The 13588-nt window shown below is 44.6% G+C and overlaps 1 pseudogene; it reads right to left on the bottom strand.

The window, feature by feature from the left end:
- Nucleotides 1-1336: 1336 nt before the first annotated feature.
- LOC119467628 lies at nucleotides 1337-2175 on the bottom strand (annotated as a pseudogene).
- Nucleotides 2176-13588: the final 11413 nt, after the last annotated feature.

The following is a 13588-nucleotide window of genomic DNA, read 5'->3' as shown; positions in this document are numbered from 1 at the left end:
AGCCAATTACTTTAAAAGGGAAAAAAAAACGCCTTCACATTCTCAGATCAATACTTCAAAATAACTTCACCATTTCAACAGAGAAGAGTACATTCCATTTTTGCAGCAGTATATTATCAATACTAAAGCTACTTTTAAAAAATCTGAAACAAACCCATCCAATCTCAGTCAGCTTTGACCACACAAGATTTTTGCAAACCTTATTATAACTTCTAAAAAATATCCATTGGCTTTTCTTCTTTCTCTTTTTTGGACTAAAATGCATTCTACATGAATTTTCCTTATCAAATACATTCTTTATTTCCTTGCGTGCAGAGCTATTTCCCTTGTAACAGTTTTAATTCTATTTATTAATTATAATTTTTATTTCATAGTAACCTTAATTTCCAGGGAAAACTACCAAGCATTGTGAAATGTCTTATATCAGCATTTACCATTTCATAATATCTGGAAAGATGTTTCTTCAATTTTTCATGTATCTTAACAGAAACAAACATATTTAGCTTTTGCCATATAAAAACAAGATGCCAAAGTATATAAACTTAAACTATGCTTACTTATTAATATTCAGTATTTTAACTTAGAAATGATTCAGCCCTTTAACACATATTTATTACTTAATTTCACTTGAAGGTTTCAAGTTACCAAAACTATTTTTGAAACTATTTTTAAATAGACATATTATTATAGGACATATAGGCTGAAGCATAGTGGATTAGGCCTGTAGTCCCAGCACTTTGGGGGGGCTGAGGCAGGAGATCACTTGAGCCCAGGTTCAAGACTAGCCTGGGCAACACAGCAGGTAAAAAAAAATTAAAAATTAGCCAGGCATGGTGGTGCATGCCTCTAGTCCCAGCTACTCAGGAGGCTGAGGCAGGAGGATTACTTGAGCCCCAGAGCTCAAAGGTTGCAGTGAGCTACAGCTATGTGAGGCTACTGCCCTCCAGCCCAGCTGACAGTGTGATAATGCTGTCTCAAAAAAAAAAAAATTATATATATATATATATATATATATGATGTATAATAATTATTGGAAAAAATCTACAAACTTGATCTCACATCTTATTCCATTCACTTATTCTTAACAATTATTCTTGAACTGGTCATGAACATTTCATGATATTAAACAAAGCTAGCCACTATTTTTCTTGTTGTTCAACAAGTGTTTTTCTTGTTGACATATCAGGCAAGCACCAAAAATATCGCAAAAGCAAAAAAACTAAAAAGCTAAGCATGGTTCTTCCGTCTCCTTGGTTTTTTCCGATGACAGTCATCTCCCTGAAGATTGTATTTTCAAAATATAACTACCAAATTCTAGAAAAGACAGGTGGGAAATTTACATCTTAAGGGCACAGGGAAAGACTCTTATCAGGTCAATCTCACAGAGGCTGTGGACTAGATTTTAGGCTGGTGGCTGAGCAGACATCTAGTGGCTGTCTGAATGTTTCCAAAGAGCCATGTGAATGAACAAGACATTCATTTCTGATAAAGCTAGATCTGTTACACTTCCTTCTAATTTCTGGCTATAAACTCTAGTTCACTACAGAATTTTGCAAGGAAGTCCACAAAGAAGCCCAGGAGAAGGTCCTGAATCCTAACAAAAATTTGGCCATAGAGACCAGAATCCTTCTTACCTTACCTCTGATGTCTCCTTTTAGTAATTTTCTTTTCTTTCTTATCTTCTGCGGTCCATATATATTTAGAATTAGCTAGCTGGACTCGTTCAGATGATCCAATTTTGTCGGCAACATGCAAAGCACCGTAATCAGGAGCCAGTGGAACACACGCCTCCTCTCCCTCAGGCCGAATCAGGGTGTCGACCTTGGCCACATCAGTGTCACAGAGCGTCTCCACAGCCTGTTTGAGCTGGTGCTTGTTGGCTTTAACATCCACAGTGAACTCAGGTGTGTCATTGTCTTCTGTCTTCGTCATGGCGGACTCAGTGGTCAGCGGAACTCGTGGTCAAGTTGTTTCTCCTGGGGGCGCTCTTCCCAGGATATTTGGGCTGCCTCTGGAGTCGCAGTGTCTTGGGCCGCCAGAAGGTGGGTGACGTGCGGATCCTCTTTTTTTGTGGCTGTGGACAGCTCTCAACACTGCCGTCTCGGCCTTCGAAGCCTTCGCTTTGGCTTCGGGTTTAGGAGGGGCGGGCGCTTCCTTCTTCGCTTTCGGCGCCATCTTGTGAAAAGGCGCCTTCTAGTAATTTTCCACCCTCCGACCGCCAGGGGGAGGCGGGGCTCGAAGCGGAGCGTATTTAAAGGCACCAGGGACCTGCAGAGAACAAAGAGGACAAAGCAGGAAGGGAGAGCGGGAGCCAGGGAAGAAGCGCTCTTCCAGGAGCCGGTTTGGGGCGATCTCACATTTCCCGAAAAGGCCAGTGAAGCTCCATCTGATCCTCTGCAAAAATTATGCCAACAAGAAAGGAGGCGGCCAGAGGCCCGAGCATGTAATTACCAGGGGTTCGAGAAGAGAGTGTCAGTCAACGGAGAAGTTCCCGGGGGAGAAGCAGGATCCCAGAGAGAGAAAAAGAGCAGAGAGGCCTGAAAAAACGTACAGCGTCAATATCATCTTTCCAATCAAGCCGACGTCTGACCACAGCGCTCTTAAAAAATCCTGGCCGGGCGCGGTGGCTCACACCTGCAATCCCAGCACTTTGGGAGGCTAAGGCGGGCCGATCACCTGAGGCCAGGAGTTTGAGACCAGCCTGACCAGTATGATGAATCCCAGACTCTAATAAAAATACAAAAAAATTATCCAGGTGTGGTGGCACACGCCTGTGATCCCAGCTACTCGGGAGGCTGAGGCAGGAGAATTGCTTGAACCCGGGAAGTGGAGGTTGCAGTGAGCCGAGACCGTGCCATTGCACTCCAGCCTGGGCAACAAGAAAAAAAAAAAAAAAAAAAAAAAAAAAAAAATCCTTTCAAATAACACGCTATCAGATTTTAGCCAGGACAAACAGCAAATATTCCTGGCAGTATTATACTTTTTCTACTTTTTAAAAAAGAAAGAAAACCAAAGGTATCTGCCAAGCGACTTGGAATCAAAACCAATAAGCCTTTTATGACTTAACCAAGGATGTGTGGAGTGTCTCTAAGAAGCACAAAGACCCAGCCCTCCCAAAGACAGGCAGAAGGGGAGGCACAGGTGACCGAGAGCCAGCAGCGGCTGGCACCCTAGCCACACAGGGCGTCCCACGCGTGCTTTTGTCCAGCTCTCTTCTTGGTGTTTGTGTAAAACAAAGACTGTCTCTGGGAGGGAAGGGATCATAAAGCCAGAGTTCCTATGCCAAGAAAAATCACGAGTCACAACCCGCAAGAGCTAGTTCATACAAACAATTTTCTCCTGCTAATCTAAATTTGCAAAGGAAGGAATAAAGAGAAATTTTTACCTACCATTCTCAACCGAGCACTGCAAGCAGAGATCTGAGAGAACTGCCCTTGGTTAAAAAAAAACAAGTCGTAGATTTTCCTCGGTGAGCTTTGTCAATTGTCCCAGGATGGCGTCTGCAGGCTCTGCCACCGCCAGGTGTCTCAGCCGCCCCACAGTTGGTGCCAGAAACTGCAGGGATGGAAAGGTGTGATCCCTTTCTCCCCAGCATGAGGGTCACAGCCGACACTGCATAACAAGTTTATTCTGTATTTTTTTTTTAAAGTAGAGATGGGGTTTCACCCGTGTTGCCCAGGCTGGTCTTGAATTCCTGGGCTCAAGGGATCCACCTGCCTCGGCCTCCCAAAGTGCTGGGATTACAGGTGCCAGCCACTGCACCTGGCCACAAGTTTATGTAATCAAGTTTAATGAGACACGGAGCCTTCAGCAATGAAGATCTAAGACGCAGGGAACACTCAAGAGTGAACAGCTGTGCAGAAATGAGAGTGGATGATGGGTGTGGTCTAACGGCAAGAGACCTGTGGGGAACCCAGCAGGGCCTGTCTGTCTCCAGATCCTTCTCCGCCTCTCTGTGCACCATTCCTTCCTCCTGGGTGTGGGGCAGGACTTCTCCAGAATGAGAGTCTTCCAGAGAGAAGGGAGAGTGATCTTTCTAGTTTTGATGGCTTGCTCTTTAGGAGAGGAGCTCTACTTTCTATGACTGCCTTGGGGAAGAGGAATTCTGGTTTCTATGGCCTGTCTGGGGGTGATGGGGGCGAGTGTCAAGTGTCAGGAAGGCAGGAGAAGGTCCCAGAGACGTTGCTTCTGAAGCTGCTTCTTAGGTCTTCCCATCTGCTTTAGGTCACCGTCCTCAGCCTGCTGAAGCACCATACTTTGGCACATTGTTTTCTGAGCCCCAACATCAATATGATTTAGGATTTACATTAGGATTTGAAGTCATATGCCATCCAGCGTGGTGAGGAGGGAGCCCTGCTCTCTGCGGAGTTTTCGGGTCTGGGGCCTATTTCTCCCTGACATCCTGAGCCACAGGGACACAGGGGGGCTGAAATGCACTTCTGGGATTCTTAGGAGACTTTGCTGGCAATTCAGAGGCCTCAGCCAGCAAGCCGAATACCAGACTTAGGTAGGGCTCACCCTAGAAGTGCATTTTCCTCCTCTAGTCTCTTGTTCTTCTAGGCAGAAAGCTGTGAATTTGCTGTCTCTGGAGGGCCGTGGGTTCTGGGATAGATGATGGGAGAAAGAGAAAGATAAAATGTCCTGCCTTCAAACTGGCCTCCAGGTCAAAATCGCCGCATACCATAAGCAGGTGAATAGCTCAGCAAGTCAGTTCTTTGGGATAACTAAGCAAATATCAAAGCCATCCGACTCTCAGGAAACACTATTTGAAAGGGTTTTTTTTTTTTTTTTTTTTTTTTTTGCAAAGAAAACAGGGGCCGCAGTACATTACATACACAAAGGCATCTCTGGGGAATGTTCTATTTGGGCTGGACAGGAATCTAAAAGGTCCTTCTCTCCTGCAGGGCACCCACGCTGCCGTCATCACTACGGATGCAAAAGTCCGTATTTTCTATACATCTGTAACATGGTCAGGCTATTCTTTATTCTATTCTATTATTATTATTATTGTAGTTGTTGTTGTTTGGAGACAGAGTTTTGCTCTTGTCACCCAGGCTGGAGTACAAGGGCGCCATCTTGGCTCCTGCAACCTCCACCTCCTGGATTCCAGCAATTCTCCTGCCTCAGCCTGCCAAGTAGCTGGGATTACAGGCACCTGCCACCATGCCAAACTAATTTTTGTATTTTTAGTAGAGACAGGGTTTCATAATGTTAGCCAGGCTGGTCTTGAACTTCTGACCTCAGGTGATCCATCCACCTCAGTCTCCCAAAGTGCTGGGATTACTGATGTGACCCACCGCGCCGGCCTATTCTTTATTTTAACTTCCATTTTATGCTCATTTCCTATTTTCATTAAGACGTGGAAATTACAGGGTAGTTTCAGCTGTGGGCTACAGTTTAAAAATAACTTCAGCACCAACTGTTCATGTCAGCATTTTTTAATGGTATAAAAAAGGAATATAAATGTGTTTATTACCACAGAACTGCACATGGTAAATTATATATGTATATTTTACCTTGATAAAAGCATAAAAAGGAAAAAATGGTATGGAAAATTTAAGTCAACAAATAAATAGGAAAGCAGGCCCAAAAGCATTTCCATATTCTGCTTGTAGTGAATACATTATTAATATTTTAAAAACAATATGAATTTAAAGCACATTTCTGTATCTGCAATAGAGGGAAATACAGTAAAATGTGCAGTATTAATTTCTGTGAAACTTTGTCTAGGTGCTCTAGTGCCCTCTTCTGGATATGTTGGAGTACTGCAGGTCAGACAGAACTTTATGGAACCCAACCCTTTTGGCATTCTGGTGAAGCCGGCAGACCTCTTCCTGGAATAATGTTTTAAAACGCATAAGATAAAGAAAATAAGGAAAATCATTATATTGAAATAAAGTTATGACAATATCAAAATATTTTTAAAACAAATTTATAAGTTATTTATTACCTCATTAAATAAAAGATGTAGCATTAGTTCTAATAACTACTATAATTTCAAAGTAGTGACGAGCTTAAACAATATTTGCAAATATCTGCAGCAACCATAATCTTGCATGAAAATATCTGATTTCTATTGGTGACAAACTTATACACAATGTGTCCAGGGGTTCTGTAGGGCTGCCATAGAAAGTTCCACAAACTGGGTGGTTTAAATTAATGTATGGTCTGACCGTCCTGGAGGCTGGAAGTCTAAGCGCCACGTGTCAGCAGGCCTGTGCTCCCTCCCCAGCATGCAGAGGAGGAGCCTTCCTTGCCTGTCCCAGCTTGTGGTGGCCCCAGGCATTTCTTGGCTTGTGGCTGCACCCCTCCAATCTCTGCCTGTCTTTCTATGGCCATGTTCTATGTCTGTGTGTATCTCTCTCTTCTTATGAGGGCACCAGCAGTAATAACATATAAATAAATAAAACAAAAATTGTAATATAATATAATTTAGGACACCCTGCATTGTATCCATGGAACATAGATTAAGATCCGCTAGAAGTTATTTTAAATTAATAATATTTATCATGTTCATATCCTGTTCCCAGGAGAATCTTAAGGGATGTGAAGACATGGAAGATGGACTTCCTTCCTTTGTAGGAGTTTGCTATCTAAGTGGGATGAGATTTATACATGCGAAACAACCGAGAACACTACCCAGCAGTGTGAGACTTTGCGGCACGAATTTCCGTGTTTCGGCCCTCCAGAGGCCCAGAGAAGTGAGATGCTGTTTGGATGGGAACAGCGGGGTGTGTTTTATGAAGGCTGGGGGACTTGGTTTGGGTTTGGGGTGCTGAGAGGATGGAACCTGTCAGGAATATGTCAGGTGGTGGAAACAGCATGAGCCAAAATATTAATAAAATCTCAGAGAATGAAAGTTAAGCACCACAAAAAGATTTAACCCATGCAAAAATGAAACTTGGGAAAGCGTACCACATTTAAAATCAATGGATTGATCCAATCTCCAGAAATAAGAAAATGACCTTGCACAATCAATTCTATTGCAATTAGCTATATACAAAATGAGAGAAAAACAGTCTGCTTAAACATTGTGTAATTTCTACTTCATCATACAAATATTCCATGCAAAGGCTTAATTTCCCTAGTAGATAAGGAGCTCTAGATACAAACCAGTAAGGAAAAAGAACAACATGGTCAAAGGGAATGACCTACCTACTCGCAAATACGAAGTACAGAGGCTCCTAAGATATAAAAAGAGATGCAATCTTACTCACATGAAAAGTCCAAAGTATAATTATACTCATGTCATTTCCATCTATTAGATTGGCAAAGATCAAAATATTTGCTAATATACTGTGTTGGCAACTCATTTCTTGCGTGGGGAGGACGTAAATTGGTATAACCTCTTTGGTAGTCATTCTGGCAATATTTATCAAAATTGCAAATACACATACTTTTTGAAGCTCTTTGAAAATCCACTTCTTTGTGTTACAGATATCCTTGCATGCATGAACATTGCTTTTGTAAAGGTAATGAATTGCTCTTTGCTTGCAAAAGCCTGGAAAGAAAATGTCCACGGAGCACATCTATACAATGAGACACTAGACAGCTGTAAAAGGAAAACAAGAATAAAGGAAGCCCTTTAAAACACTGCTGTAGGTGGGGGAAAAAGATGTTCCTCCTACCCCTCTAGGTTCTCAGCTGGGACCCTGTCACAAAAGGCAGATGAACAAGAGAAAAGCATACACACTAATTTAAATTTTGCCTGACATGGGAGCCTTCCTAAGGAAATTAGGACCTGAAGAAATGGTTAGCCTGAGTGCTTCTAGCCTCGATTTGGCGAAGAGTGCCGACTTATAGACAAATGTGGTAGGGCTGCTAGGCGCGGCGGCGCACACCTGTAATCCCAGCGCTTTGGGAGGCCGAAGCCAGTGGGTCACGAGGTTAGGAGATTGAGAACATCCTGGCCGACATGGTTGAAACTCAGTCTCTGCTAAAATACAAAAAAAATAGCCAGGTGTGGTGGCACACGCCTGTAGTCCCAGCTACTCGGGAGGCTGAGGCAGGGGAATCGCTTGAACTTGGGAGACGGAGGCTGCAGTGATCCAAGATCACGTCACTGCACTCCAGCCTGGGCGACAAAGCGAGACACGTCTCAAACAAACAAACAGAAAATGTGGTAGGGCAAAACAGGTATGAAGAGTAGTAAACTGGGGGAAAGTTGGCAAGCTCTGTGCATTCAGATTTTTCCTGGGGTCCCCCGGTCTCCAGAGATAGGGATGCTCTTTTCCTCCAGGAACAGGGAGGGTACCTCTCACATGAGGATCACTTGACTTGCCTCAGGGGAAAGTCAGGGAGTCCTTTCTCTACTTACATTTCTCAAATTCCTTCAGCGTAAAATATTCAATATGGCAAGGTGCTTATTTTGGGGTAGTATCCTGAATGTTCCTCCTACTCTGGAATGATTTCTAAGATATCACAAATGAAAAAAGCAGTGGTGCGTGCACGTTTCTGCTCATAGATGCATAAGATCCTGCGAGCATACACGCGATGCTGGTGAACTGGTTGCCACCACCGAGACCTAGGGGAGGGGCGTGCGTCCTTCTGCACCTTCTGAAATTTTGGACAATGTCGATGCATAACCCTATGCAATAAGCTGATCACAATTTGGTAACATTTTTGAATTATGAATGCTGTTACTAACTTACCTTGGATTCATTTATTCCTTCGGCCAGTGGTTATGTGGCCGGCACAGAAGCACAGGGGCAGACCCAGCATCGTCCTGGAGGGGCTGCTCTTGTGCAAAGTCTTCAGTGCTTCTGGTGTCCCAGAGTGGAGAATCTCCCACCATAACCCTCCTCTGCCTAATATTCACTGATTTTCAGCAGTGGTAGGTTATGATGCTATGAAAGTCTGTCTTTCCACCCATTGTGTCTTCAAATCCCCACCTCCCACACTCAGGGGACTAAGAAGCCAAAGGGTTGCCAGTGTAAACAGGCGCTGCCATGTAGCGCTGTAGAAGGACCGTGGGCACTGGGAGCCACCGAGGGGCCCGATACGATGGAGCACGGGCAGATTTGCCCTTTGGAACAAGATTTGTCGGCCAGGCAGTCACCTGCTGCAATTATTCCAGTAACGTCGAAGGCGAGTGAAAAGCAAACCCATGTAGAAGCAGCCGCAGGTCTCTTAATTACACATCCCTGGACAGAACTGATAGGTGGTGACTGGCTCTCCTCTGGGGAGTAAATCAAGTCAGCGCCACAATACCTGGCTCATATGCACTTGAGTAGAAACATTTGCCCAATCTTCACAGAGTCTGGCTTGCATGGTTGTCATGCCAGCTCTGCTGTTTTGGCCAAAGGTGCATGGTTCTGTCCCACTTCACCCTTCTATCAGAAGCCTCTTGTCCTGGTGCCATCAGCCTCGCCTCTGATTCCAGCCCAGGGGAGGGTGAGCAGCTCCAACAAGTCAGCTCAAGCAAGCATGTCTTGTCTGTTGCATCCCACGTGTGGTAGGCTGAAAAATGGCCCCCCAAAGGTATGTCCACATCACAGTCCGTGGAGCCTGTAAATGTAAATGTGGCCTTATTTGGGGAAAAGGTCTTTGCAGATGTGACTAAGGATCTTTGGATGAGGAGAACATCCCGTCTTATTGCTGGATGGGCATGGATGTCATCACAAGAGTGTTTTTTTGTTTCTTTGTTTTTTTTTTGACGGAGTCTTGCTCTGTTGCCCAGGCTGGAGTGCAGTGGTATGATCTCAGCTAACTGCAACCTCCGCCTCTTGGGTTCAAGTCAAGTGATTCTCCTGCCTCAGCCTTCCAAGTAGCTGGGACTACAGGCATGCACTACCACGCTGGGCTAATATTTTGTATTTTTTTAGTAGAGATGGGATTTCACCATGTTGGCCAGAATGGTCCCTATCTCCTGACCTCGTGATCCGCCCGCCTTGGCCTCCCAAAGTGTGGGGATTACAGGCATGAGCCACCACGCCCAGCTACAAGGGTCCTTTTAAGAGAGAGGCAGAGGAAGATGTGAGGACACACAGAGGAGAAGGTGATGTGAAGATGAGGCAGAGGTTGGAGTGACAAGCCCACGTGGCCACAAGCTTAGCTGGAGGAGGTCAGGAAGGAGCCTCCCTAGCCCTTGGAAGGGAACAACACGTGTCTACAGTAACATGGAGTGCAGGTATCTTCTCAAGACACCGATTTTGCTGTCCTTGGATTCTGTTGTCCTCTCACCTACTGGTGAGAGCCAGACCCTATCCATTCTGTTTTTCACTTTTTGGGACCCTCCATACTGCTTTCTGTTACGGCTGTGCTAACGTACATTCCCACCAACAGTGTGCACGGTTTCCCTTCTCCACATCCCCACCAACACGTCTTTCATCTTTCTGGTAATAGACATCCTAACAGGTGTGAGGTGGTGTCTCCCTGTGGTTTTAATTTGCATTGCTCTGATGATTAGTGATGTTGAACATTTTTCATAGATCTGTTGGCCATTTGTTTGTCTTCTTTTGAGAAATCTTCATACAGGTCCTTGGCCCATTTTTTAAATCAGAGTATTTGTTTCCTTGCTACTGAGTTGTTTGAGTTCCGTATATATTTTGGATGTTAACCCCTTATCAGATGCATGGGTTTACAGTTGTTTCCTATTCCGTAGGCTGTCTCTTCTCTCCGTTGATGGTTTCCTTTCCTCTGCAGAAGCCTTTCAATTGGAGGCAATTTCGTTTGTCTATTTCCACTTTTGTTTCCTGTGCTTTTGGGGTTATATCCAAGAAATCATTGCCCAGACTAACATCATGAAGATTTCCCCCTATATTTTCTTCTAGTACTTTTACAGTTTCCACGTCTTAAGTTTCCATCTTGAATCCATTTTGAGTTGATTTTTGTAGATGGTGTGAGATAAGGAGATATTTAATTCTTCTGCATGTGGATATTAAGGGAAGTTTTATAAATGGAAGATTAAAGGACTAGCTAACTAGAAATGTGATTATGATCACTGTTAACTGGATAAAGTGACACCTATAAGCTTTATTCTTTACCCATATTCTAGACTAGGATTTATTACACTGAGGTCCATTAAAAATGCTTGGCAGAGTGGAGGGAAGAACGTGGTGCCTCAGCACATGTCCTTTGGGAATTAAATTTGGTGATGTTTCATGTCTGTGATCAGCTTAAAAAATGAGTAGGGTTTTTTTCGACCAAGTGGATGGTGCGTTCTAGGGAAGCGGTGCTCGCAGGGTCAGGCTCATGCTATGTCGATGGTGGGATGTGCGTGCCGATCTCCTGCCCTCACAGGTTTTACTTTTAATGCAGTTTCTCAAACTGAAGTCTCCTTTTTAAAAAATTTTTTTTTAATTCACAAGAAAGTATTTTCTTTCAAAGGGGACTGCATGGATCTTGCATTTAAGACAGGCCACTGTAACCATGCCTGGTGGGACTTGTGCAGAGGGTATGTGGGTTAGGGTGGGGGCTTGACCTGGGGTTAAGTCCTACACCCATTCCCCCTGTGCTGTGTGACTCTGGACAGGCAACTCAACCTCTCTGAGCTATGGCTTCCTGCTGTCTACGTGGCAACGCTAACAATATTACCCAATAGTGTTGTCATAAATATTTCATGAGATAGGGTTCAGAAAGGGCTTCCTTAGCACAGCACCCGCTATATAGCTGATGTTACATTATGCTCATGAATACCAGTCAGGCAGCAGAAAGTGTGGGGTAATCACAGCAGCAGGGTGGCTGACATCACAGCAAGGATGTCAGCGCCTGGGCCAGTCACCTCGTCATGCTCCCTTCTCACCACAAGGGGGCGCAGGCACGCGCTCAATTTATTTTATAAGCAAGAACCCGGAGCACCCGCTGGGGGGCGCAGGTTTCGCGTCCACAGCAGGCGGTGCTCCTGGGCGTATCTGGGTCCGCTTCCTGTTCTCACTGGGTTCTAAAGGCCAGATAAAAATAGCTGTAATTTATTTCATACCTGCTGGGCTCTGAGTGAAGCTGTGTGTGTTTGGGGGTGTGGGTGTGTCTGTGTGTGTCTTTGTGTGTGTGTCCGTGTGTGTCTGTGTGTGTAACTATGTGTGTGTGTGTGTGTGCGTGCTTGTGTGTCTGAGAGGATCTGTGTGTGTCTAAGTCTGCGCATTTGTGTGTGTTTGTGTGTCTGTGTATGTGCGTGTGTCTGTGTATGTATGTCTGTCTGCATGTGTCTGTGTATCTATGTGTGTCTGTGTGTGCTATGTGAGTCTGCATGTATGTGTGAATCTCCATGTTTGTGTGTCATGGGTGCGTCTGTGTATCTGCGTCTGTGTCTATGTGTGTCTGCATGTGTCTATGTGTGTCTATGTCTGTGTGACTGTATGTGTCTATGTGTGTGTTTGTGACTGGATCTGTGTGTGTTTGTGTGTGTCTGAGTCTGTGTGTTTGTGTGTCTGTGAGTGGATCTGTGTGTCTATGTGAGTCTGTGTGTGTGTCCGTGGGTGTGTCTGTGTGTGTCTGTGTCTGTGTGTCTGCGTGTGTCTATGTGTGTCTGCTTGTGTGTGTTTCTGTGTGAATGTGTGCGTGTTTGTGTGTGTGTATATCTGTGTGTCTGTGTGTTTCTGTGCACATGTGTGTGCATGTGAATGCCTGTGGGTACATACAGACACACCTCATATGTACATATGCCCATATAATGTGTTCTAGGTATTTAGTATAGTTCAGAGCGGAGAGCACAGCATAAACACAATGAAGAAAAATTGTACAGAGAAGCAGATATTCTCAGGACCAAAATTATTTACTTACTTACTGAGACAGTCTTTTTCTGTTGCCCAGGCTGGAATGTAGTGGTGTGATCACAGCTCATTGCAGCCTCAACCTCCTGGGCCCAAGTGATCCTTCCACCTCAGCCTCCTGAGTAGCAGGGACTACAGTCATGCGCCACTACGCCTGGCTAATTTATTTATTTACTTATTTTTAGTAGAGACAAGGTCTAGCTGTGTAGCCCAGGCTGGTCTTGAATTCCTGGCCCAAGTGATCCCCCTGCCTCGGCTTCCCAAAGTGCTGGGATTACAGGCCTGAGCCACCACACCCAGCCTTGAGAAATTCTTTTCTTTGAATCATCTTCCTGCGTTAAATCGGTCCTCGCTATCAGCTGAGAGGCTTGAAGTATCCAGGCAGCTTGGTGAACAGTGTTTCTGGTGCAGGAGATTTTTCCTGTCCACAGGGCAGAAGTGAGAGACAGGACCCGGCGTACACAGGTGCTTCATCTGTTGTGAGATTAAAAGCTGTTACCTGTAGCTGTGCTGTTAAGAAGGTCTTTTTCTTGGAGGCTTGAGAAGCCAAGCAGCTACTCTAAGATGCTCTGAGGCAATTATCATGGAGAGCCCAGGCAGTTGAGGAAAACAGACGTGGGGCCACATACACAGAAAAAAGACTGGAAGGAAATACCACAAAACAGCGACCCGTGATTACCTCTGGTTGGTGGTCTTGACTATGTTTATTTTCTTTGTGCTTGCAAACATATCCCATGCTTTCTACAAGAGGGTGAATTACTTTTATAGACAGAAAAAAATAAAGATTCACATTCATCAAAGCCAGTCCCAGCGGAGGCAGATACAGGTGAGTGATAGATGATGAGGGGCTGCTGAGGTCAGGGAATCGCTTCATCGGG

This window comes from Cebus imitator, unplaced genomic scaffold (assembly GCF_001604975.1).
Source record: "Cebus imitator isolate Cc_AM_T3 unplaced genomic scaffold, Cebus_imitator-1.0 Scaffold312, whole genome shotgun sequence".
Lineage (NCBI taxonomy): Eukaryota > Metazoa > Chordata > Mammalia > Primates > Cebidae > Cebus > Cebus imitator.
This window is presented reverse-complemented; position numbering and strand designations above follow the sequence as displayed.